Below are 26364 nucleotides of genomic sequence, written 5' to 3'. Positions count from 1 at the left end.
TGTACATATAGGAAGGAAGTCTCTAGGCTTGAAAGTCCTTCGTATATCCAGAGCGTTTCAGCAGGGGATGTAAACAACAAGTTGAAAGGCGATGGGCTAGGCTGTCTGTCTGTCTGCCAGTCTGTCTGCCTGTGCTGGGCAGCCAACCGTCCCTTTATGACAGGAAAGGGATTCATTAGTGTTTTGGCGAGGGAGGTTATTCTGTTTGACCCTGATGATACTGTTGTGTTTAGTAGCCATGTTTACATCCTGTCCAAAAGTCAATATTGAGGGACTAAATACCATCCTAATCAACTAGTTCAGAGTAGGACAGCAGTTCCCTTCACCGTTTCTTTCTCGGATAAAAAACGGAACCGTATTCTTACCTCTACTGCAAGACAACGTGTTAGAAAGGATATTCAGTTGAGATTCTTTCTGTTTCACATGGTAAACAATAGTTCAATTGTGCATTCTTTCATCCAGTGTGGTTTTGCTATACCTTGGAAACCAGCGTATGGTGTGGACTTTGATTGAATATTGTCCTGAGACAGCACATGGCCTCCATTTGGAATAATAATCTTCACGCTTGATATGAACTGAGGTATATCGTGTGTGTAAATCAGGCCTTGCTTCAGGGCCAGTTTACCCCATCTGCAATTAATGCATGAAAATCTTCTAGTCTCAGATTCCTAACGAGAGATGGAGGGAAGGGGTACGAGAGAAGGATAGGTGGAAAGATTTATTGATTGATTCATTGATGAAGACTCCATCTTTGAGGGGATGTTTGTCACAGAGCAGCAGAGACAAACACACAGACATGACTAACAGCCCGTCCCCCTCTCTTCTGTTGCCCAGGCTCTGATGCGGCCCGGACGACTAGACCGGATAGTGTACATCCCTCTACCGGATGGCCCCACGCGACAGGAGATCTTCACGCTGCAGCTCCGCAGCATGTCAGTGGACCAGGACATGTGAATGGATGAACTGGTGACCCGAATGGAAAAGTACTCTGGAGCAGAAGTGAGACAAACCGTACCGATTATGGTTGCAACAACACGTAGACTATAATAATAATTTTATGGTAGAATACATAGGATCTGCAGGATTTAATACACATTGTGGGCTGAATCCTAATTTGAGATCCTGGAGTGTAATAGAATTTTGGTGCTAATCTCCCATTGACATCAATGCATGGTTTGCGCAAAAATCTGCATTACACATATGCAGATCTCAAGTTAAGGTTTGTAACCCATTGTATTTAGTATTGAAAATGTTCAAATAATGTCCAGGAACAACTCTACCACTTGGTCATGGTTGGCTGCAACATGGTTTTTATTGGATAACAAGGTGTAACCAAATGATCAAGGAATTGAGTCCAGAGTGAATCAATTCCTTCAAGTGAGATTGATCGATAGCATGCTACGGGATTCACGGTTGGCCACCCTGGCAAAACCCGGACTGTCAAAAGAAGGATCGGCTAAGACAAACCCAACCCTGAGCGGCAAACTCAATGCGGAGACCTGGAAAGTCAAGTTCAACATGGAAAATCAAATATTGAGGCGCAGGTCTCTCTCAGCTCTCTCTCTCAGCTCTCTCTCTCTGCTCTCGCTCTCTCTATCACTCTCTTTCTCTCAGCTCTCTCGCTCTCTCTCTCAAATTCAAATGGCTTTATTGGCATGGAAAGTGTTACCGCATACATTGCCAAAGCAAACATGTAGACAAATGTCAAATTAATGATGACGCAGATCGATAATAATAGGATGAATATTAATACTCAATGAGTAGTAACAATTAACAGGACACTACAGTAAGACATGAATGAGGACAATAATGAAATAGTGAGAAAGACACAGGTAGTAAAGTTATTGCTCTGGTTGGTCGTTCCACTGGCTGGCTGTCCCTACGGGTGTGGCAGGAAGCTACATATTTTGCAGCTAATATGGCACAAAGTGGTTTTTCTCCCAATAGAAACTGGATTTTCTCCTTTTCTGTTTCAAAATGTGTGTATTGTTTTTCAATTTTGGGAGAAAAAATTGCCCATAAGTATGTATAGTTCTCGCATAGTATAGTTCTCTCTCAGCTCTCTCTCTCCTCATTGTTATGGTCTTAAACCCACCTTTTAATGGTTACAGGAAATAAGAGAGAGGTGGCCAGCGTTTGCAAGGAGATGTTATTCGCTTTCCACTGTGTAAGTATAATATCTGTGCTATGTCAAAGCCCTCGTGATCTCATGGTCGGCGGACTCACAGCGGGCGCACAAACACTCCATTGTGTGACAAACTTGTCTCTTGGCGTTGGGCTGGGGTGTGAATCACGTTGTCTTGACAGAGAAACAGCGCGGTACGGTTGAAGCCCTGACAAGCCCTATGTGTCAAGATTTTTTTCATGATTTTGGTGGTTTAATGATGACACTTTACAGCCTTCAGGGGCTAGAAAATAGGGTTGCAAGTCTGCATGGATTTTATGAAGAGGATTTGTCAATACTGTGTCTGACCTTTTAGCCACTAACATCTCTCTGGCTTTTCTCCTGGAGATCTGATCAGAGGAAAAGAGGTGTCGAGGAATTTGCTTGACTACATTACCTTTTGGGGATTTGTAGAGATCCGTTGGGTCTTATATAATAATAATAATATGCCATTTAGCAGACGCTTTTATCCAAAGCGACTTAGTCATGTGTGCATACCTTTTTACGTATGGGTGGTCCCGGGAATCGAACCCACTACCCTGGCGTTACAAGCGCCATGCTCTACCAATTGAGCTACAGAGGAAAGCATTTACCCCCACCCTCCCTCTCTTCCTCCCTCCCTCCTTCCTTCCATAACTCCCCCACCCAAAATCAGCTTAGAGCAGGCATACACCTGGAGAAGGTATGCGCTGGAAACCAACCCCTTTTACATCAGGTTTTTTGGGATAGAGCTTTCACCGACCAGTGGAAAGTTTGCTATCTCTGTTGCAGTTCACTCTCTGTAACCAACAAAACCCCCCAGAAATATGTGCTGCTCCTCACAACAGTCAATGGTCTGTGAGCAGTTACACACTTTATTGTTGCCAGGGCTTTTGTAGTACCTGTATGTCAGGGGATATTTGGAAGACATTTTCATGCCCCTCAAGGCTCCAACTTATAAATAACACTGATAAACAGTCACATACACACAGTAAGATATAGTAATTGGTTGAAACAGCTTGTAAATAGCTCTTGTGTTCCAGTGTCTCTTGGTGGCCATACGGTGGGATGTATTGGTGGAATGGAGTGCTTAAATTTAGTCTATACGACACTGTACTATAGCTCTCCTGAGGGTATGTGAATACTTCTGGAGTGGCCCGGTCATAAAGGTCTGTCTGAAATGCTGCTGAGCGGGAGTATTTATCTTGGCACGGCTGCGTTTCTGCAGAGGGCGGTGAGGTGTGCCATGGTGGATGGGCATCGGTCGTGTATCAAGCCCACGCTTCTAGGGAGCAAGCTTGATGAGGGGCCCTCGTAAATTATCCAGGCTCTTATTGAAATTGTAGGCCGGTCTGCCGAGTCAGATTTCTCTCTCGCCTACTCGCTTTCTTTCTCTCTCTCTCTCTCTCTGCCAACTGAAGTACTAGAAATTAACCCTTGAGAAAATGAGCACGGACATTACTTAACAGTGAGTCTTGCATTAGTTATCAGACTTTGTGAGGAGAGAATATGATTTTGGCTTACATTTAGATTTTAGTCATTATCCAGAGCATCTTATCCAGAGCGACTTACAGGAGCAATTAGGGTTAAGTGCCTTGCTCAAGGGCACATCGACAGATTTTTTACCTAGTCGGCTCGGGGATTAGAACCAGCGACCTTTCGGTTACTGGCACAACGCTCTTAACCACTAAGCTACCTGCCGCCCCACTTACACTTGACATTAAGTTGCAACAGTGTCATTAATGGAAAGTGTTGCCTAATTTTGTGTTTCTTGTCTAAAGACCCTGTTTCATCCCTAGTCTCTTGATGTGCTTAGGGTTGAATGGATTGGGAGAGTGACAGACTGGTAGGTCTGGGGTCAGATTACTCTTCAGTCACGGCGGTCGGTCTGCCTACCTGCAGCACTGATTTTAATTGCATTTGTGGGAATTGAGACTTGTTCAGGGGAGGCACAGTTGTTGTCATGTCGTCTCCGAGCCAGAAGCTTTGTTAAAATCACCACTTCCACTCAGCAGGTTCCTGCCCCGAGTGACATCTGGTTTCCCCAAGTTTACACCCCACCACCCCGTCCATCACCACTGCTCTTGCCTCCCCCACCCAACTTCAGCCGTCCAACGAAGTAAAATTGGATACCGTAGTTGCATTGTGTTGTCGTAAAGAGGGTTTGCTGCTAGTGCGGAGGGAAAGGTGACGCGTCTCTTTTTTTTATGATCAAGCCCTGACAGGAAGGAACTGAGGATTTATGTACCCAATCTCATGTTCCGAGTCAGAGAGAGGCCAGCTCCTCCAGCCCGGTGGAAACCTGTTGGCCCATTAGCTTTCATAGAGCAGGCGTCTTTACTAGCAGTCAACATTGTTTTCACAGTTAGCCTGCGGAGGGTTGCACAGGGTGTCATGGAGAGGACGCCCGTCAAAAAGGACTCTGGAAACTTAGTCTACTTGTAAATGGGGAGAGGTGCATTGTGGGGACATCATTTAGGGCTTCATCGTGCTTGATTAAATGGATTTCATGGAGATGGAAGTTAATTTCTCCAAGAAATCCCCTGCTGTCAAAATATGTGTTGTATTCAGAATTAATGTAAAGATTGCTTAACATAACCAGCCAACCAAAACCAATGTTTAGCTCCGAAATACCAAAAGGCCTTGTATACTCTTTCAATCTGTAGGTGAAAAGTATTTGAAATAACATTGAAATGGTATGGAAGGGGAGGAAGAAAAGCACAAAAACCACCATGTTCTTTTTTTCTGAGCAGGAAGACAAATGGCTTCCTTTTAAGACCTGTTGTGGTCGTTCCTCTGGCCCTGTTCCCCGCCAAAGATTTATGACCCCATATTTGTTGTTGCAAAGAGTGTAATCACCTAGGACACCCAGCAAAAATGCATCAACAAAGCTGTTGCTATTTGAATAACAGTAAGATTCAATGTTAAGACTCAATGACGCAAGTGTCCGTCTGGCCTACATCTGGCAAATGTTGCGGTTGTTCGAGGCCAAAATATAGGTGAGTGCTATAAATCTGTGAGCTTGTTTTAAATGCACAGTATAATTTTGCAATAGCGAACCACTACTGTTTTGACATTTTCTGACCATAGGAAAAGGAAAGAAATTGCCCCAAAATATGTACATCAAATATTCACAATTTACCACCAAGGCAAGTACAGTATGTCAGATTTGCAATTGTCTCTGGAAGGAATAGCCATTTCCCTCACTAATTGTCTCTGGAAGGAATAGCCGTTTACCTCACCAATTGTCTCTGAAAGTAATAGCTGTTTACCTCACTAATTTTCCACATAAACTTATCTTTATCCCTTTTCAAGTGAGAAGCGTTTCAGAGTCATGGCTGTCAAAATGGGAGATGAATGAAAAGGAAAGACTTCCAGCTCTGCCTTTTTGCATTTATATATAAAGACCTTGCTGTGTACACGTGTGGCGCAAATCGATTTTTTCCTGGGAAATATGATCCACTCGTGTACCCATTGTAGTGTTTCTCTTGGTTTGTAGTAGAGGCAGGAGGGAGAGAGTCTGAGCAGGAGGGAGAGAGAGGGAGGAGGGAGAGTAGGAAGGATAGAGAGGGAGGTTTACTCCTCCAGCATTAAGGAACCAGTGAAAAAAAAATCCTAGGACCCTTTAGCTGGAAGAGGAGAAAAGAGAGAGGGATTACGAAATAGAGAAAAAAAAAAGGAAAGAGGACCAGCAATAAAGAACTCCAGGAACCAGTAAAAAGGTTATAGGGTTGGCTCCCGGCTCTTCCTCTCCTTACCCTGGCCTTAGGCACCATAGGCTGCTGTCAGGAGGAGGTGTGCCTGTTTTGGGGGCCCACAGGGGCCTACAGGACAGGGGTATGCAGTTAAACGCTGCACTGAGGGCCCTTTTGTTAAACAAGCAGCCAAACAGGAAGGCCAGTCTCTCGTTTAACACCTTGCAAACGATTGTGGATTGGCCACTCCTTTGTCTTGCGGCATCATTTCCCTCTCCTCCTTGAACTCTTGCTATATGGATGTATGTATGGTGCAACTGTAAACCAGTAGCCCACTGTTTGGGGGGAGGGTTCCCTTGGCACTTTGTTTACAAATTAGGTGTGTGTACGTATATTGGGATTGTGTCATCGTGAGAGTATTGGTGATACTGTGGAGTCTTTAGCCCTCTTTTACTTATTTGCCCAAACAAAATGGAGGCTATTCCACTTAGACATTGCTTTGAAAGTGTTTGTGTCTGTCTGTGTGCCGACATGTTCCCATTCAAAATGTAATTATACCCTTGTTATGTCTTGGCCTTTTAGACATACTCTTATTAAGCTGTACTGGCCTGATCCATTGGGATCAAGTGTCTTTCTCAAAGGCACAATGGCACCATTCCCCCTACTCCTAGACAAAACCACAACCAATATCAAACAATATCAAGGTTTCCGTGTCTCCAGTGCATCATCCAGAGGTTTGTGCCACACATTGGTAGTAGACGTTACCCATGTTGCCCATACAACTTAAAGCAATTTTAGAATAGAGGAGGGGCACAGACATCCTAAACCTTGCTTACCTTGTGAGCAAGACTGTACACACATATGAGCACACACTCTGGGGCAGAGTAGTGCACGAGAATACACACACACACACACAGAGCAATAGAAAGCGGTCTCCGGGTTGCTCCAGTGTGGGCATGTTTAGTAAATATGCCATCTCTTCCTTCCCAGGGCTGGGAAGAATGTGCCGCTTTCATTCGCCTGATTAACGGGCGAGGACAAATATGCCCTTTAAAAGCGAGGCCCTGTTTTCCCTCTAACACGCCACGGCTGCCTCCTCCAGAGCCATGCGTCCTCCAAAACACGACCCTGCTAAGCCGCATTGCTTAACCCAGAAGCCAGCCGCACCAATGTGTCGGAGGAAACACCGTACAGCTGGAGACCGAAGTCAGAGTGCATGCACCCGGCCCGCCACAAGGAGTCGCTAGAACGCGATGGGACAAGGACATCCCGGCCGACCAAACCCTCCCCTAACCCGGACAACGCTGGGCCAATTGTGCGCCGCCCCATGGGTCTCCCGGTCGCGACTGGCTGCGACACAGCCTGGGATCGAACCCGGGTCTGTAGTGATGCCTCTAGCACTGCGATGCAGTAGTGCCTTAGACCGCTGCGCCACTCGGGAGGCCCTTCAGCCATGTTTTTAATGGAATCTGAATTCTTTGACTCAATCACTGCATGCCAAGAGGCCCTACCCCTTCTCCTTATGGTCGTGTGTGATGTTTCCATCCCCCCACGTGACTCCAAAACCCCCCAATACACACACACACACTCCCCGCCGCTCTCCTTCCCCCTATCCTCAACTTAACCAGCCGCCCCCCTCTTGCCTTGTAATCTTAAATAGGTTTCACATGGGGCTGTGGTCAGGCCTTATTTCTCTTGGCAGTCTGCTGTCACTGCAGACACTTCCTCTTTGCCTTCTTGGAGGATGAAACATTTTATTTCTGGTCGGAGCTCAGGCCGTTTGATTTCGATAGTATTTAAAGTTGGATGCAGTGGGGCCTATATTTTCTTAAAACGGGGAGTCAATATTTTTGGTGTTGGCCTAAGAACGTCTTCAAGAGCCAATATCATCACTGGCACTAGATGTCAGCCTGATTAGAAGAAGCACACAGGCAAAGTGTGTGTATGTGTGTGCATGTATGTGCGTACCCCTGCGTGTCTGTGTGTTCGCTAGCAAGCTGGGGCTGGTGTTGGCGTAATACAGAGTGCCAGGGGGTTTAGCCCCAGCGCTGCTCCTGTAAATGTAGCCGTTTGTGTGGGCAGACTGGATTTAGGCTGCTAAGGACACAGGGAAGGATTGATAGTAAACACCCCGTCTGGGTTCGTTGATCTGCTGTAGGAGCAGGTAGCCACCAAACAAGTCCCTCATTAAGGCTTTTTGATACTGCGACTGAGCGGCTTTGTTGAAGTAGGAAGCGATGGCATACTAGGTGGATTTGGCCTGAGCCCGTTGGTATGCGCTGCCAGTTAGCTAGCGCAATTGCTAACATTTTTGAGCACACTTATTGACTGACACTAGAATGGAAACTAGAATGTTATTGAATGTTACGGAGAGAGTTTTTCGTAGAACTGATACATGACAAATATGAGAATCTGTGAAGATACATTTCTATGTAAAGGAACAGACAGAATCCCAGTGAATAAACTCTGTATTAGTGCGTGGTTGTGGGGGATGGGATGGGTAGAGCACACAGGCAATAGCCAGTGGATGAGAGAAGCGGTTGGAGCATCTCCAAATGAAGTTTCCGGGGCTCGTGTTGTGGCCCTCTATTGACTCCGAGCATGGGAAGCGAGAAAAGCCTCAAGCCTGGAGGAAAAATGCCTGTGCACGTGCCAATGCTGATATCATGGCGTTAAACAGCTCCTCACAACAGCACCAAGGGCATCTTTCGCCGCACTGGGCTGGAAAGACCAAGCTTAGCCCTCTACCATTTAAGACAGAGTTTTGGGAGCAACGAAAAAAGCAGCGGAACCAGTTGTCAGGCAATTGTGTGTCTATCAGTTGTCCAGTGTAGATCAGTGTGGCCTTGGCCGCTCTAATGACATCTTATTTCAGCACTTTGACTGACAGGGAGGCTCTAGAACTCTCCACAAGGAGAAGAGCTTTATGGTTGTTATTCAAACATGGCTGCTGAGAGTGTGTATGTGCATGAGGGTGTTGCATTCATAAGGTGTGTGTTGTGAGGCCACGACTACTCAACAACAAAAAAAATAATAATCAGAAATGAATATGTGTATGTAAACACGGATTCCGTAAAAGTGATATTAACATATTAACATCATTGTTACAGGAAGTGTATATTTAGCTTGTGATCTAATAGGTGAACAAGAACTTGTGATTGGACAGATGCAGTATATAGGCTATATTTAAAACTAATGCCTGGGCTTACGCTGTATCAAATACTCTTTACAGTTGATGTTTTTGATAGAACTGGTTCTAAGTTGTCATAAATGTGAGCTTTACACCTGTGCAACGTGAAACACTGCCATTTTCTTTGTTTGGTTTGACTTTATGATGACTGTTGCTGCACTGCCAGGCAACCAGGTCTCCGAATTACTCGCCCACATCTCCAGCTAATGGCTGCTGCAATGCATCACTTTAGTCCCTCCATATATTTAAGTGATTGCTGACATAATTTATGAAGGGAATGAAAGATAAAGTGTGCATTGCAATAAAACCCTTGATCCATAATTTAGTCTGGGCTGCCACAGCGACGGCCCCCTTCATTTCATTTCTGTGCGTTTGCAGTTTTTTCGGTCCTCTCTGTCTCTCGAGTGGGGGGCTTTAGGGGTTGTATTGGCTCAGAGCCTGGAATGCCTTCCCGTTTTCAAACAAACTGCCTTTTGCTCAACCTGTTTTCCTTTGTGGCTTTTCGAATCGCGCACGGTAAACACGCAAAAAACACTGGCGTATTCAGCAGCGTACTGTATAAAGAAGCCTCCTAAATGAGAAAGATGAATATGTCAGTGTGCAATTGTTATATCAGTGATTCTACAGAAGTGGTTCAAATATTTTAATAAACAGGTAAGTCTCCAAAATTAGGACATTTATCATGATTTTACCTTTTAGTCATTTAGCAGACACTCTTATCCAGAGCGACTTACAGGAGCAATTAGGGTTAAGTGCCTTGCTCAAGGGCACATAGACAGATTTTTTTCAACTACTTAGTTCGTAGATTAGAACCAGCGATCTTTTGGTTACTGGCCCAACGCTCTTAACCGCTAGGCTTCCTGTTCTAATTCAATCCAAGGCAATAACAAACATATTGCTACATTAATATAGTACAAAGTCATTGTTTCTACACCTATTTCTATTGAGAGGTGGCTGTTCCAAACCCTGACTTCTAAACTTCATGTTTGAAAATACATTTTTATTTTTTTAACACTATTATTTACATTTTAGTCATTTAGCAGACGCTCTTATCCAGAGCGACTTAAAGTTAGTGAATACATATTTTTTTATACTGGCCCCCCGTGGGATTTCAACAGAACATCTTGTTGTTCTATTATTATACTGAACAAAAATATAAACGCAACATGCAACAATTTCAACGATTTTACTGAGTTACAGTTCATATAAGGAAATCAGTCAATTTAAATAAATTCATTAGCCCCTAATCTATGGATTTCACATGACTGGGCAGGGGCGCAGCCATGGGTGGGCCTGGGCATAGGCCCACCCACTGGGGAGCCAGGCCCAGCCAATCAGAATATGTTTTTCCCCACAAAAGGGCTTTATTACAGACAGAAATACCCCTCAGTTTCATCAGCTGTCCGGGTGGCTGGTCTCAGATGATCCCGCAGGTGAAGAAGCCGGATGTGGAGGTCCTGGGCTGGCGTGGTTACACGTGGTCTGCTGTTGTGAGGCCGGTAGGACGTACTTCTCTAAAACGACATTGGAGGTGGCTTACGGTAGAGAAATTAAAATTAAATTATCTGGCAACAACTCTGGTGGATTTCACCATGAGGCCAATTGTGACTTTAAAACCGTTACAGAGTTTAATGGCTGTGATAAGAGAAAACTGAGGATGGATCAACAACATGGTGTCACGGTTCAGACAGACGACAAGAGGACCACAATTGCGTCACACCAGAAAGTTTATTAAAACTTAAGGGGAAAGGGAAGTAGGGAGTGAGTGAAGGCTCCAGGGGTTATCCCGTCCAATGTGCTGGGTCTGTGCCCCCCAGTGGCAGCGATGCGTCCGATGACGCCGGTGGTTGGTGGTCCAGAAGTCCTGGGGGAGGAAACACAGACACAACGGGCGGATGAAACAAGGCAGAAGTACAGTTCAAGGGAAATCCAAATACGTTGTAGCAAGGCAGAAGGCTGGTCAGAGTTACCGGGGTCGAAGAGTAGTCAGGAGTCGTAATGGCAGAAAGCAGGTCTGGTTTTCCTGGGGCAGAAGAGTATCCAAGAATCAGGCAGGTCCGGGGTCACAAAACAAGGGTGAGCCAGAAGCGCGAGCACACAGGTTCCGGGTGTGAGCTTTGCAGACGATCTGACAAAGGAGAGCTGAAAGACAGGACTTTAAATACTGGGAGAGGTTAGTGGGTAATGCAGCGCAGCTGGCAGAGTAATTAGAGCCGAGCAGAGCAGGGACAGGTGGCGCTAGTAGGCTGAGTAGAGAGAGAGAGATGAGCAGAGTGGAAGATAGTGGAAACACATTAAGGTGGTAACCCGGTGGAGTGAGAGGGCTCATGACAGAACCCCCCAAGGGACGGCCCCAGAAGTCCCAAGAGCAACACCACGCCGGGCGGGAGGAGGGGAGCCGGAGGAGGGCTAGAACTCCTCCGAACGGTCCGAGCGAACGCCCTCATCCTCGGAGGAAGCCGGAGGGCCGTGGTCGGGAGATGGGACAGGTCCCGAGACAGGATCAGGCACAGGACAGGAAGCCGAGCGGGCAGGACGGTTAGGGGATCCCTCTGGGGCGGCCCCTACGGATTGCAGGTTGATCAGGATGCCGTTGGTGGAAGGCGGTGATGAGAGTCCTATCCACAATCCGACTAGCTGGCACCCAGGTCCTTTCCTCAGGTCCATAGCCCTCCCAGTCAATGAGGTACTGGAGACCCCTACCCCTCCGTCTGGACCGAAGCAGGCGGCGGACGGTGTAAACCAGACCACCATCGACGAGCTGTGGAGGAGGAGGACAAGGCGCAGCAGGGACCAGCGGACTCTCATGAATGGGCTTAATCTTAGACACATGGAAAGTGGGGTGCACCCTCATGGAATTAGGCAGTTGGAGCCGGACAGCAGTTGGGCTAATCACTCTTATGATAGGGAATGGGCCAATGAACCGAGGTGCCAACTTCTGCGACTCCACCCTGAGTGGCAGGTTCCTTGACGACAACCACACCCTTTGACCAACATGGTAGGTGGGAGCAGGGGATTCTCCGACGGTTGGCCCCGGTAGTGTAGCTGGCAACGGATCTGAGAAGTGTGGCTCGGGCCTGTGACCAGGTGCGGCGACATCGACGGGCAAACGCAAGTGCAGATGGGCAAGTAACCTCCCCTTCCTGACTGGCAAATAGAGGAGGCTGGTATCCATAAACACATTGGAAAGGGGACATACCGATGGCAGAGCAGGTCAGAGAATTGTGTGCGTACTCCACCCATGTCAATTGCTGCGACCAGGAGTGGGGGTTGCGTGAAGTCATGCATCGCAGTGCCTTCTCGAGCTCTGATTTGCCCGCTCTGACTGCCCATTGGATTGGGGATGGAATCCGGAAGTCAGACTGACTGTGGCTCCCAGCAGGTGACAGAACTCCTTCCAAAAAGCGGAGGAGAATTGTGGACCACGGTCAGAAACTACATCCTTTGGCAGTCCGTGGATCCGGAAGACGTGTTCCAGGACCACCTGGGCGGTCTCCCTTGGCGGTTGGGAGCTTGGGGAGGGGAATGAAGTGTGCCATCTTGCTGAATCGGTCAACTATGGTGAGAATGACGGTCTTGCCCCTTGAAGGGGGCAGCCCCGTGACAAAGTCAAGGGCGATGTGAGACCAGGGACGTCTGGGCACAGGCAGGGGCTGCAGCAATCCGGCTGGGGGCTGGCAGGACGACTTGTGTTGGTTGCAGATGGGGCAGGCTTGTACGAATTCCCCGTACATCCTTTCTCAGAGCGGGCCACCAGAACCTCTGGGCGAGCAGGTTGTAAGTGCGGGTGGAGCCAGGGTGACAAGCTAGGCGGGAGTCATGTCCCCACTGAACGACCTGGGACCTTAGGTTTTCGGGGACAAAAGGCGGTCAGCTGGGCAAGTGCTGGGACCGGGCTGGTTACGGAGAGCTTTCCAGCACCTGTTCCTCAACAGCCCAGGTCAGAGCTGCTACGATGCAGGGACTTGGCAGAATCGGCTACAGGATCCTTGGAGGGGTTGTCATCCTTCTGGAATTGACGGGAGAGGGCGTCTGGCTTGGTGTTGCGTGATCCAGGCCGGTATGACAGAGTGAAATTAAACCTGGTAAAGAACAGGGCCCAGCGCGGACTGCCTGGAGTTCAACCGTTTGGCCGTGCGGATGTACTCCAAGTTCTTATGATCGGTCCAGACGAAATGGAATGGTGGACCCCTCCAGCCAGTGACGCCACTCCTCCAAGGCAAGCTTCACAGCCAGCAGCTCTCGGTTCCCTATGTCGTAATTGCACTCAGAGGGGGACAACCGACGTGAGAAAAAGGCACAGGGATGGAGCTTCCTATCCTCCGCAGCCCACTGAGAAATCACAGCACCAACTCCCACATCCGAGGCGTCCACCTCCCACAATGAATTGCCGGTCCACGTCAGGCATCTGGAGGATGGGAGCGGAGGTGAACCTACCTTGAGGGTACTGAAGGCCTTGTCGGCTGCTGGGGTCCAGGTGAAGGGTTGCTTGGTGCTGGTTAGAGCAGTGAGAGGGGCAGCAACGGTACTGTAGTTCCGGATAAAACTTTCTATAGAAGTTAGCAAACCCCAGAAACTGTTGCAGCTTCTTTCTGTTCTCCGGAACTGGCCATGAAGTGACTGCTGATACTTTGGCAGGATCCATTTGGATACTTCCCTCTGCCACTATGTACCCCAGGAAGGCCACTGTCTTGACGTGAAACTCACATTTCTCTGCCTTGGCGTAGAGGGAATTCTCCAGAAGACGATGAAGGACTTGCTGGACATGGCGGGTGTGTTCAGACAGGTTTCTGGAGTAGATTAAGATGTCATCCAGGTAAACGAAGACAAACTTGTTTAACATGTCCCGCAGTACATCATTCACTAGAGCCTGGAACACAGCAGGAGCATTGGTGAGGCCAAAAGGCACAACCAGATACTCGTAGTGGCCTGTTGGTGTATTGAATGCGGTCTTCCATTCATCTCCCTCCGGATCCGCACTAGGTGGTAGCGTTTCTGAGATCCAACTTGGTAAAAACAGTGGCTCCCTGGAGCAACTCAAAAGCAGAGGTGAGCAGAGGGAGAGGGTAACGGTTTTTCACTGTGATGTCGTTGAGTCCCCTGTAGTCGATGCAGGGGCGAAGAGATCCGTCCCTCTTCCCCACAAAGAAGAAGCCAGCACCAGCCGGAGATGAAGATGAACGGATCAATCCTGTGGACAGAGAGTCATTGATGTAGTCCTCCATGGACCTTCTTTCAGGAGCAGACAACGAGAAAGACAGCCCCTTGGAGGGGCTGTTCCAGGGAGGAGGTCGATGGCACAGTCGTACGGTCGGTGAGGGGGCAGAGATGTGGCTCTTGCTTTGTTAAACACTTCTCTGAGACCATGGTAGCATTCTGGGACATGGGAGAGGTCAGGAGCGGAGTTAGTAGGTACTGGCCGAGGGGGTAGTGCGGCAGCAAGCAGGCAGGTACGGTGGCAGTCCTCTCCCCACTCCCTGATCACCCCGGTCACCCAGTCGAGCTGAGGGTTGTGCCGGCGGAGCCATGGGTAACCCAGGATGAGGGGTTGGCCTGGAGAGGGGAGCAGGTGAAACTGGATAGTTTCTTGATGGTTTCCGGACAGACCCATCAAGACCGGGGCCGTGACATGAGTGACCGATCCGAGTAAGTGTCCGTCCAGTGCCCGGGCAGGAATAGGAGGTGTCAAACGGAGGTTCTCCAGTCCCAGTTGGCGTGCCAGTTTGATGTCCATTATGTTGGCTTCGCGCCAGAATCCACCAGAGCAGCCAGGGTGTGAGTTGAGTCAGAGAGGCGGAGGTGAACTTGCAGCAAGGGTTTGCGGTCGGAGGACTGGATGGTCATTGAGCTCAACCGGACTCCCCCTATGCCCGGTGAGCTTCGGCTTTAAAGGGCAGGTTACCACACGATGTCCATCACCTCCACAATAGAGGCAGAGGTTTGAGGTGGAAGCGGCGCTGGCGCTCTGCAGGAGTGAGAGAGGCTCGCCCAATCTCCATAGGCTCAGACTGATCAAGCTGACTTGGGTGAGTGGCAGTAGCTGACAGGAGCCCAGTCGGATCTCTCCGAATGCCGGTAGTAGGTGGACCTTGGCGCCCCCTCTCACGACGACGGGTCTGTATCCTTCTGTCGATCCGGACAGTCAGTGCGATGGCTTCATCAAGAGTGGAAGGCAGTTCATGGGAGACCAACTCCGTCCCTTGATATAGTCAGCCAAGCTATGGAAGAACGCCAGCCCACCAACGATGGTGTGTTCCAAGAACTTCGTCTTGCCAGGGTTCGGAAGTCGATGGAATGGTCTGCGACTGTACGTCTGCCTTGTCGAATACTGAACAGTTCACGAGACGCCTCTGCGGTTGGTGAATCCAGGTCAAACACCTTCAGCATCTCCTCAGCAAACAGGTCGAAGGTTGCACATGCGGGGGTTTGACGTTCGAACTCTGCTGTTCCCAGAGTCGAGCTCGGCCCGTCAGGTGAGTGATGGCATACCCGACCCTAGCCCCCTCCGTGGCGAAGGTCCTTGGCTGCAAGGAGAACTGAAGTCGGCAGCTAGTCAGGAATGGCCGGACCTGGGTAGAATCGCTCGTTGAACCGCTCGGGGTTTCCAATCTTGGGTTCCGGGGCAGCGGCTGCAATGACCGGGGCAGGTAACTCGGAGGCAGGGCTGGTGGGCAGACTGGCTGGGGTAAGGTTGGTGAGGAGTTGGATGATCCTGGCGAGTTGTTGTTGCTGCTGCTGGGACTGCTGCTGGTGCTGCTGGAACTGCTGATGCTGTTGGTGGCCGACCTGAAGCAGAGAGGTGATGTCGCCGCTCATGCGGCCTAGCTCTCTCTCAGTGTGTTCCAGGCGTAGCATGGCGGTGGGTTGCTCAGGTTCTTCGGTTTCCATGTCGGGGGAAGTGTGCGCTGAGTCCATAATGGTCGGATCGTACTGTCACGGTTCAGACAGACGACAAGAGGACCACAATTGCGTCACACCAGAAAGTTTATTAAAACTTAAGGGGAAAGGGAAGTAGGGGAGTGAGTGAAGGCTCCAGGGGTTATCCCGTCCAATGTGCTGGGTCTGTGCCCCCCCAGTGGCAGCGATGCGTCCGATGACGCCGGTGGTTGGTGGTCCAGAAGTCCTGGGGGAGGAAACACAGACACAACGGGGCGGATGAAACAAGGCAGAAGTACAGTTCAAGGGAAATCCAAATATGTTGTAGCAAGGCAGAAGGCTGGTCAGAGTTACCGGGGGTCGAAGAGTAGTCAGGAGTCGTAATGGCAGAAAGCAGGTCTGGTTTTCCTGGGGCAGAAGAGTATCCAAGAATCAGGCAGGTCCGGGGTCACAAAACAAGGGTGAGCCAGAAGCGCGAGCACACAGGTTCCGGGTGTGAGCTTTGCAGACGATCTGACAAAGGAGAGCTGAAAGACAGGACTTTAAATACTGGGAGAGGTTAGTGGGTAATGCAGCGCAGCTGGCAGAGTAATTAGAGCCGAGCAGAGCAGGGACAGGTGGCGCTAGTAGGCTGAGTAGAGAGAGAGAGATGAGCAGAGTGGAAGATAGTGGAAACACATTAAGGTGGTAACCCGGTGGAGTGAGAGGGCTCATGACACATGGTAGTTACTCCACAATACTAACCTAATTGACAGTGAAAAGAAGGAAGCCTGTACAGAACAACAAATATTCAAAAACATGCATCCTAAAGTAATACTGCAAAAAATGTGGCAAAGAAATTAATTCTTTGGACTGAAAACAAAGTATTATGTTTGGGGCAAATCCAATACAACAGAGTATTGTACCACTCTCCATATTTTTAAGCTTAGTGGTGGCTGCATCATGTTATCGTAATCGTTAAGGACTGGGGAGTTTTTTCAGGATAAAAATGAAATGTCCCGTGTAGCTCAGTTGGTAGAGCATGGCGTTTGCAACGCCAGGGTTGTGGGTTCGTTTCCCACAGGGGACCATTATGAAAAAAAATAAACAATGTATGCACTCACTAACTGTAAGTCGCTCTGGATAAGAGTGTCTGCTAAATGACTAAAATGTAAATGGAATGGAGCTAAACACAATCCTAGAGGAAAACTGTGTTCAGTCTGCTTTCCACCAGACACTGGGAGATTAATTCACCTTTCAGCGGACAATAACCTAAAACACAAGGCCGAATCTATACTGGAGTTGCTTACCAAGAAACAGTGAATGTGGCCGAGTTACAGTTTTGACTTAAACCTGCGTGAAATTCTATGCCAAGACCTGAAAATGGTTGTCTAGCGATGATTAACAACCAATTTGACAGAGCTTGAAGAATTTTGAAAAGAGTAATGGGCAGATGTTGCCCAATCCAGGTGTGAAAAGCTCTTCGAGACTTACCCAGAAAGACTCACAGATGTAATCACTGCCAAAGGTGACTCTAACATGTATTGACTCAGCAGATTGAATGCTTATTGTCCAGTGTAGATTGATTTGAATACTCATTTTATATTTTATAAATGTTTTACAAATGTTAGACATTACAGAGTATTTTGTGTAGATCGTTGACAAAAAAAAAAGACAATTCAATCCATTTGAATCCCATTTTGTAACACACCAAAATGTGGAAAAGGCACTGTACTTGGGAGCAGCTCTTTCGGTTTGTTGAACTAGGGGGGCAACTGGGTGTAAACAACCAAATTATATGTTGTTGAGATTGAGACATGAGGCCCTTAACATGTCCCTTATGTTGGAACAAAGTAAATAAAACAATTGAAGATGATTGTGTGTTTTTTTTGTGTTCGTGTGTGTACGTGTTGCATGGAAACTTCCCTCAATCATGTTGTTGAAGTCACAAGCACCCCCCCCTTGCCCCTCTCTCTCAACATTCTCCCTCCTTAATTGAGGCCTGTGCTGCATGCCTTCATTGTTACACATCACCACTGACAACAAGTTCAATTATTTGAATGATGGGAAACCCTCAAAGACAATTAGCCCTGGCCTCTTTTTACAGTGTCTGAATCATGTTGCTCGGCTGGCCCCAAACGAAGAAATAGCTCACTTTCTGACATCTGCCTAGCACCTGCCTTAGCCAAGCCATCCCTGCCTTACACAACCAACATACCTCCTTGTACATACTCATCTTAAACTCCTCTTCCTATGGAGTTCATTTCCTGTCACTCCTTATGTATGATAGGAAGTACTAGCTACTGTAACATTTGGGTTAATTCTGTTAAACCTCTCAGGAGAGTCTCTTTGTATGACTTAAAAATTAGCTTCTCTTTCAACTTAACTGTGAAGTTGAACTAACAAAAACAGGCAAACATTACAGAAACAGATCTTTAGTGAGTCATCTGAGAGGTTGGCTGGTAGCCAAAATGGATCCTGATGGGTTATTACCCTGGTGGATGCTGGTACTACAACTAATCTGTCAAAACAAGTAGAAACAATCTTACAGTACTCTCTCTTACACACACACACACACACACACACACACAGGCGAAGTGGTTAAGCAGTTATGGAGTTATTTTGGTACGAATTCTCTTTAGCTACAATGAAAATAAATGTTCTAGTTGGCCGTTGCAACCCAACCCTCCTCCAAGTTTTTTCCCCATAATGGTTAACAGATTAGGATTTAGGATCTGAGATCTGTACCTTTCACCTACCTTTACCCGGCAATGTCTGGCAATGTCAATAGTCTGCCATCTTGTTGGCAGCCTCTGTCCCATGGATGAGCTCAAAGGGAACCACCATTTTTATTTTCTCCCCCTTCGCCCTTCCCATTGCAATAAATTGGTTATTCCCACCAGGAATATATTTTTTTCGCCTCTTAGACACCTTAATTGTAGGGTACACATTTGTTCTGTGCCCTTCTTGGAATGGGGATAAATATAGTCCTTTGTAGCTCAGTTGGTAGAGCATTGCCCTTGTAACGGCAGGGTAATGGGTTCGATTCCCAGGACCATCCATACGTAAAACGTATGCACGCATGACTGTAAGTCACTTTGGATAAAAGCGTCTGCTAAATGGCATACAGTATGTTATGTTATGTAAATACGCCAAGGGAATTTGTGAGGTCACCTTCCAAATGGTTCAGTTTCCTCTGCTTGAAATAGATTAAATACATTCGCAGCTCCCGCAGAGTAGGAGTGATGATCTAGGATCAGGTCCCCCTTGTCCATATAATCGTATTACTGGTGATCTAAAAGGCAAAGCTGATCCTAGATCACCATGCATACTCTGAGAGCCTTTATGAATATGGGCCCAAATGATTTGTAGAGGAGACCAGGACAGCGTGTGGGCCTCGGTTTAGAACCGGGATGGGCATCTCCGGTTCTGGAAGGCCACAGTGGACGCAGGCTTTTATTCCAGCCCAGCACTAACTCACCTCCAGTGAGACTTCCCTATGAAGGTCTCGTTTTCCAAACACATTGAGGCCTTTGTGGGTTCCCCTGGCGTGACGGGAGGTGGCGGTGTCAGCAGACCCTGTTTTATCATTTCCCCCTGAATTATGCAACAGTGACACAACTACGGCCCGGCAACTTTTGGGGGAGATTGGCCCGCGATGGCTGATGAACGCCAGATGCCTTTTTCCCAGCCATGCCACCACCTCCTCCAGAACTTCCATTCTGTTCTAAGGCACGACCTGCCGATGGCGGCTTGTGCAAGCCGCCCCCCTAAAAGCTCCAACTGAACCAATCCATATTTTCCAGTGACTGATAGCCCTGTGTGTTGAGATTTGCAGGATATGCACCGTCAGGTCGCTCCATGGAACGACCCGAACCCTAAGCAATGAAAAGAATGTAAACTGCTGTGACTGCAAAGGATGGAAGTGCAGGATTGGTATGTATGTTGGTTGCAATTAAACAGAATGCATGGCCCTCACAAGTGGTGTAATTTATTTCCCTTGAAATCAAACGTGCAATTTGAATTCATACAAAATAATGATCTGTTGTGTGTGTTATACAGATCAGATACTTTTTTCTACTGTGTGTGTGTGTGCGAGCGTGTATAACCTTGTAATAACCATAGGCTGTAGGCATTATAATATTTATTGTGTAGTATTACACGACTTAATACAAACTGTTACAAATGTGTAAATTCAACTCAAAATATCCATATTTGTATTCCAATGGTCATGATGTGGTAAACCTCTTTGTCAGTGGTGTAAAGTACGTAAGTAAAAATACTTTGAAGTACCACTTAAGTAGTTTTTTGGGGTATCTGTACTTTACTATTTATATTTTTGACAACTTTTACTTGTCCCTCAATGTCAACAAAATGAAGGAGCTGATCGTGGAGTTCAGGAGACAGCAGAGGGAGCACGCCCCTATCCACAGGTGAAAAGCTAAAAGTTCCTCAGCGTACACATCTGAAATGGTCCACCCACACAGACAGGGTGGTGAAGAAGGCGCAACAGCGCCTCTTCAACCTCAGGAGGCTGAAGAAATTTGGCTTGGCCCCTAAGACCCTGTCGGGCTATATCATCGCCTGGTACGGCAACTGCATCGTCCGCAACCGCAGGGCTCTCCAGAGGGTGGTGTGGTCAGCCCAACGCAACACCGGGAGCACACTACCTGCCCTTCTGGACATCTACAGCACCCGGTGTCACAGGAAGGTCAAGAAGATCATCAAACCTCAGCCACCTGAGCCACGGCCTGTTCACCCCGCTATCATCCACTGGTCACTTTAATAATGTTTACATATTGTTTTACCCATTTCATATGTATAGACTGTATTCTAGTCAAGTCCATCCTATTCACTATTGCTGTACATATACTATTCTTCAGATATACTGCATATTCTATCCACATACTGTCTATACATCCCATCCCATCACACACACACACACACACACATATATATATATATATATCAGTGGGGAGAACAAGTATTTGATACACTGCCGATTTTGCAGGTTTTCCTACTTACAAAGCATGTAGAGGTCTGGAATTTTTATCATAGGTACACTTCAACTGTGAGAGGCGGAATCTAAAACAAAAATCCAGAAAATCACATTGTATGATTTTTAAGTAATTAATTTGCATTTTATTGCATGACATAAGTATTTGATCACCTACCAACCAGTAAGAATTCCGGCTCTCACAGACCTGTTAATTTTTCTTTAAGAAGCCTTCCTGTTCTCCACTCATTACCTGTATTTACTGCACCTGTTTGAACTCGTTACCTGTATAAAAGACACATGCCCAATCAAACAGACTCCAACCTCTCCACAATGGCCAAGATCAGAGAGCTGTGTAAGGATAAAATTGTAGACCTGCACAAGGCTGGGATGGGCTACAGGACAATAGGCAAGCAGCTTGGTGAGAAGGCAACAACTGTTGGCGCAATTATTAGAAAATGGAAGAAATTCAAGATGACGGTCAATCACCCTCGGTCTGGGGCTCCATGCAAGATCTCACCTCGTGGGGCATCAATGATCATGAGGAAGGTGAGGGATCAGCCCAGAACTACACGGCAGGACCTGGTCAATGACCTGAAGAGAGCTGGGACCACAGTCTCAAAGAAAACCATTAGTAACACACTACGCCGTCATGGATTAAAATCCTGCAGCGCACGCAAGGTCCCCCTGCTCAAGCCAGCGCATGTCCAGGCCCGTATGAAGTTTGCCAATGACCATCTGGATGATCCAGAGGAGGAATGGGAGAAGGTCATGTGGTCTGATGAGACAAAAATATATATTTTTGGTCTAAACTCCACTCGCCGTGTTTGGAGGAAGAAGAAGGATGAGTACAATCCCAAGAACACCATCCCAATGGTGAAGCATGGAGGTGGAAACATCATTCTTTGGGGGTGCTTTTCTGCAAAGGGGACAGGATGACTGCACCGTATTGAGGGGAGGATGGATGGGGCCATGTATCGCGAGATATGGACAACAACCTCCTTCCCTCAGTAAGAGCATTGAAGATGGGTCGTGGCTGGGTCTTCCAGCATGACAACGACCCGAAACACACAGCCAGGGCAACTAAGGAGTGGCTCCGTAAGAAGTATCTCAAGGTCCTGGAGTGGCCTAGCCAGTCTCCAGACCTGAACCCAATAGAAAATCTTTGGAGGGAGCTGAAAGTCTGTATTGCCCAGCGACAGCCCCGAAACCTGAAGGATCTGGAGAAGGTCTGTATGGAGGAGTCGGGCCAAAATCCCTGCTGCAGTGTGTGCAAACCTGGTCAAGACCTACAGGAAACGTATGATCTCTGTAATTGCAAACAAAGGTTTCTGTACCAAATATTAAGTTCTGCTTTTCTGATGTATCAAATACTTATGTCATGCAATAAAATGCAAATGAATGACTTAAAAATCATACAATGTGATTTTCTGGATTTTTGTTTTAGATTCCGTCTCTCACAGTTGAAGTGTACCTATGATAAAAATTACAGACCTCTACATGCTTTGTAAGTAGGAAAACCTGCAAAATCGGCAGTGTATCAAATACTTGTTCTCCCCACTGTGTGTATATATATATGTGTGTGTGTATATATGTGTGTATATATGTAATGTATGTGTGTGTGTGTGTGTGTGTGTGTGTGTGTGTATATATATAATGTGTGTATATATATATATATATCTCTATATCTATATACACATATATATATATTTTGAGTGTAAACCTCCTTCCATCAGCAAGGCCATTGAAGATGAAACGTGGCTGGGTCTTTCAGCATGACAATGATCCCAAACACACCGCCCGGGCAACGAAGGAGTGGCTTCGTAAGAAGCATTTCAAGGTCCTGGAGTGGCCTAGCCAGTCTCCAGATCTCAACCCCATAGAAAATCTTTGGAGGGAGTTGAAAGTCTGTGTTGCCCAGCGACAGCCCCAAAACATCACTGCTCTAGAGGAGATCTGCATGGAGGAATGGGCCAAAGGAATGGGCCAAAAATTAGCAACAGTGTGTGAAAACCTTGTGAAGACTTACAGAAAACGTTTGACCTGTGTCATTGCCAACAAAGGGTATATAACAAAGTATTGAGAAACGTTTGTTATTGACCAAATACTTATTTTCCACCATAATTTGCAAATAAATTCATTAAAAATTCAACAATGTGATCTTCTGGATTTCTTTTTCTCATTTTGTCTGTCATAGTTGACGTGTACCTATGATGAAAATTACAGGCCTCTCTCATCTTTTTAAGTGGGAGAACTTGCACAACTGGTGGCTGACTAAATACTTTTTTCCCCCACTGTATATACACATATATATACATACATATACATACATACACATATGTGTGTGTATATATATGTATATATATATATATATACACACATACACATATACATACATACAGTTGAAGTCGGAAGATTCCATACACCTTAGCCAAATACATTTAAACTCAGTTTTTCACAATTCCTGACATTTAATCCTAGTAAAAATTCCCTGTTTTAGGTCAGTTAGGATCACCACTTTATTTTAAGAATGTGAAATGTCAGAATAATAGTAGAGAGAATGATTTTCTTTCAGCTTTTATTTCTTTCATCACATTCCCAGTGGGTCAGAAGTTTACATACACTCAATTAGTATTTGGTAGCATTGCCTTTAAATTGTTTAACTTGGATCAAACGTTTCGGGTAGCCTTCCACAAGCTTCCCACAATAAAGTTGGGTGAATTTTGGCCCATTCCTCCTGACAGAGCTGGTGTAACTGAGTCAGGTTTGTAGGCCTCCTTATTCGCACACACTTTTTCAGTTCTGCCCACAAATGTTCTATAGGATTGAGGTCAGGGCTTTGTGATGGCCACACCAATACCTTGACTTTGTTGTCCTTAAGCTATTTTGCCACAACTTTGGAAGTATGCTCGGGGCCATTGTCCATTTGGAAGACCAATTTGCGACCAAGCTTTAACTTCCTGACTGATGTCTTGAGATGGTGCTTCAATATATCCAAATAATTTCCCTTCCTCATGATGCCATCTATTTTGTGAAATACACTAGTCCCTCCTGCAGCAAAGCACCCCCACAGCATGATGCTGCCACCCCCGTGCTTCATGGTTGGGATGGTGTTCTTCGGCTTGCAAGCAACCCCCTTTTTCCTCCAAACATAACAATGGTCATTATGGCCAAACAGTTCTATTTTTGTTTCATCAGACCAGAGGACATTTCTCCAAAAAGTACGATATTTGTCCCCAGGTGCAGTTGCAAACCGTAGTCTGGCTTTTTTATGGTGATTTTGGAGCAGTGGCTTCTTCCTTGCTGAGCGGCCTTTCAGGTTATGTCAATATAGGACTTGTTTTACTGTAGATATAGATACCTTTGTACCTGTTTCCTCCAGCATCTTCACAAGGTCCTTTACTGTTGTTCTGGGATTGATTTGCACTTTTCGCACCAAAGTACGTTAATCTCTAGGAGACAGAACACGTCTCCTTCCTGAGCGGTATGACGGCTGCGTGGTCCCATGGTGTTTATACTTGCATACTATTGTTTGTATAGATGAACGTGGTACCTTCAGGCATTTGGAAATTGCTCCCAAGGATGAACCAGACTTGTGGAGGTCTACAATAATTTTTCTGAGGTCTTGGCTGATTTATTTGGATTTTCCCATGATGTCAAGCAAAGAGGCACTGAGTTTGAAGGTAGGCCTTGAAATACATCCACAGGTACACCTCCAATTGACTCAAATGATGTTAATTAGCCTATCAGAAGCTTCTAAAGCCATGTCATCATTTTCTGGAATTTTCCAAGCTGTTTAAAGGCACAGTCAATTTAGTGTATTTAAACCCACTGGAATTGTGATACAGTTAATTATAAGTGAAATAATCTGTCTGTAAACAATTGTTGGAAAAATTACTTGTGTCATGCACAAAGTAGATGTCCTAACCGACTTGCCAAAACTATAGTTTGTTAAAAAGAAATTTGTGGAGTGGTTGAAAAACGAGTTTGAATGACTCCAACCTAAGTGTATGTAAACTTCTGAATTCAACTGTACTTACTTACTTACTTCGGACTGCGACATTGCTCATCCTAATATTTCTATATTTCTTAATTCCATTCTTTTACTTTTAGATTTGTGTGTATTGTTGTGTATTGTTAGATATTACTGCATTGTTGGAGCTAAGAACACAAGCATTTCACTACACCCGCAATAACATCTGCTAAACCTGTATGATTTTACTCCACTGCATTTCTAAAGAAAATATCTACATTTTACTCCCATACATTTTCCCTGACACCCAAAAGTACTCGTTACATCATTTCGAATGCTCAGGCAGGACAGCAATATGGACCAATACACGCAACTATCAATATAACGCATTGTCATCCCTACTGCCCCTGATCTGGCAGACTCACTAAACACAAATACTGCGTTTGTAAATGATGTCTGAGTGTGGGCTGTCCATACATTTGAAAAACAAGACAATTGTGGCATCTGGTTTGCTTAATATAAGGAATTTGATGTATAGCATTTACTTTTACTCAAGTATGACAATTGAGTAGTATTTCCACCACTGCTTTTTATAGAGGTTCATTGTTGACCTGCTCATCACAGCCCTAGTAGCCTAGTGGCTGTGGATGCTCATATGATGTTAAGTGGTTGAGATCTGACGGTCTGACAGTCCTATCTGTATCTGTCGCAGATAACGGCAGTATGCAGAGAGGCTGCCCTGCTGGCCCTGCAAGAGGACATCAAAGCACAGCTCATCATGGGGAGAAACTTTGAAAACGCCGTGAAGCTTCGAGTTCCACTCTCTCGTCCAGTCGTATATCAACTGTCAACGGCAACGCGGCCTGAGCTTCTTCTGACGTCGCGGTGGAAAAATGACAAAGCTGCGAGACTCTTTGCCGACCTACTGCATATGTTAACCATAAATGCAGTAATCCACTGGAGTCACAAGGGTTTCCAAATGGACATTACATCAGTGAATAGGGGGAAATAATAGCCCAGAATTGCCCATGTGATTTAATCAATAGGCTACTTTGTAACGTGCTCAGCAGGCCTAATTGTTAGTCTCCCTAAATAACCAACCTTAAGGCACAATTCTCTACAATTTTTTTAAAACCTGTGCTACCTTAAATGCAATATTAGGCTACAATGTAATAAATTAATTGTTTCTCTATATGCTTGTTAATGCTTTTTATAATGTTATCCTCATAAGACACATCGATTATATTAGGCATTGGTAAAACAAATAGAGAAAAAGATTACAATACAGAAACATAGCCAACATCAATTCATTTAACCAAGGCTCTTTCTTAGGCTATTTTCAAAGCAGGAGTTATATATAACGCAACACAAATTATTGCATGGGATGAGAAGTTTGAAGGAAACGTTTGCATCCATCTTTAAGAATGTGAACTTTCCATTTGCTTTGCATTTGCTTACAGATGGGTGCGTATCTCCGCTCTCAATGAAACATATTGGACATGTCTGGTTTGG

At 46.2% G+C, this 26364-nt stretch overlaps 1 pseudogene; it reads left to right on the top strand.

The window, feature by feature from the left end:
- The window catches only part of LOC121538215, a 128309-nt pseudogene extending 102265 nt beyond the window's left edge, over window positions 1-26044 (top strand).
- The last annotated feature ends 320 nt before the right edge of the window (window positions 26045-26364 follow it).

This window comes from Coregonus clupeaformis, chromosome 3, assembly GCF_020615455.1.
Source record: "Coregonus clupeaformis isolate EN_2021a chromosome 3, ASM2061545v1, whole genome shotgun sequence".
Taxonomy (NCBI): Eukaryota; Metazoa; Chordata; class Actinopteri; order Salmoniformes; family Salmonidae; genus Coregonus; species Coregonus clupeaformis.
The sequence above is the reverse complement of the archived record's forward strand: the minus strand, read 5'-3'. Positions and strand labels throughout refer to the sequence as shown.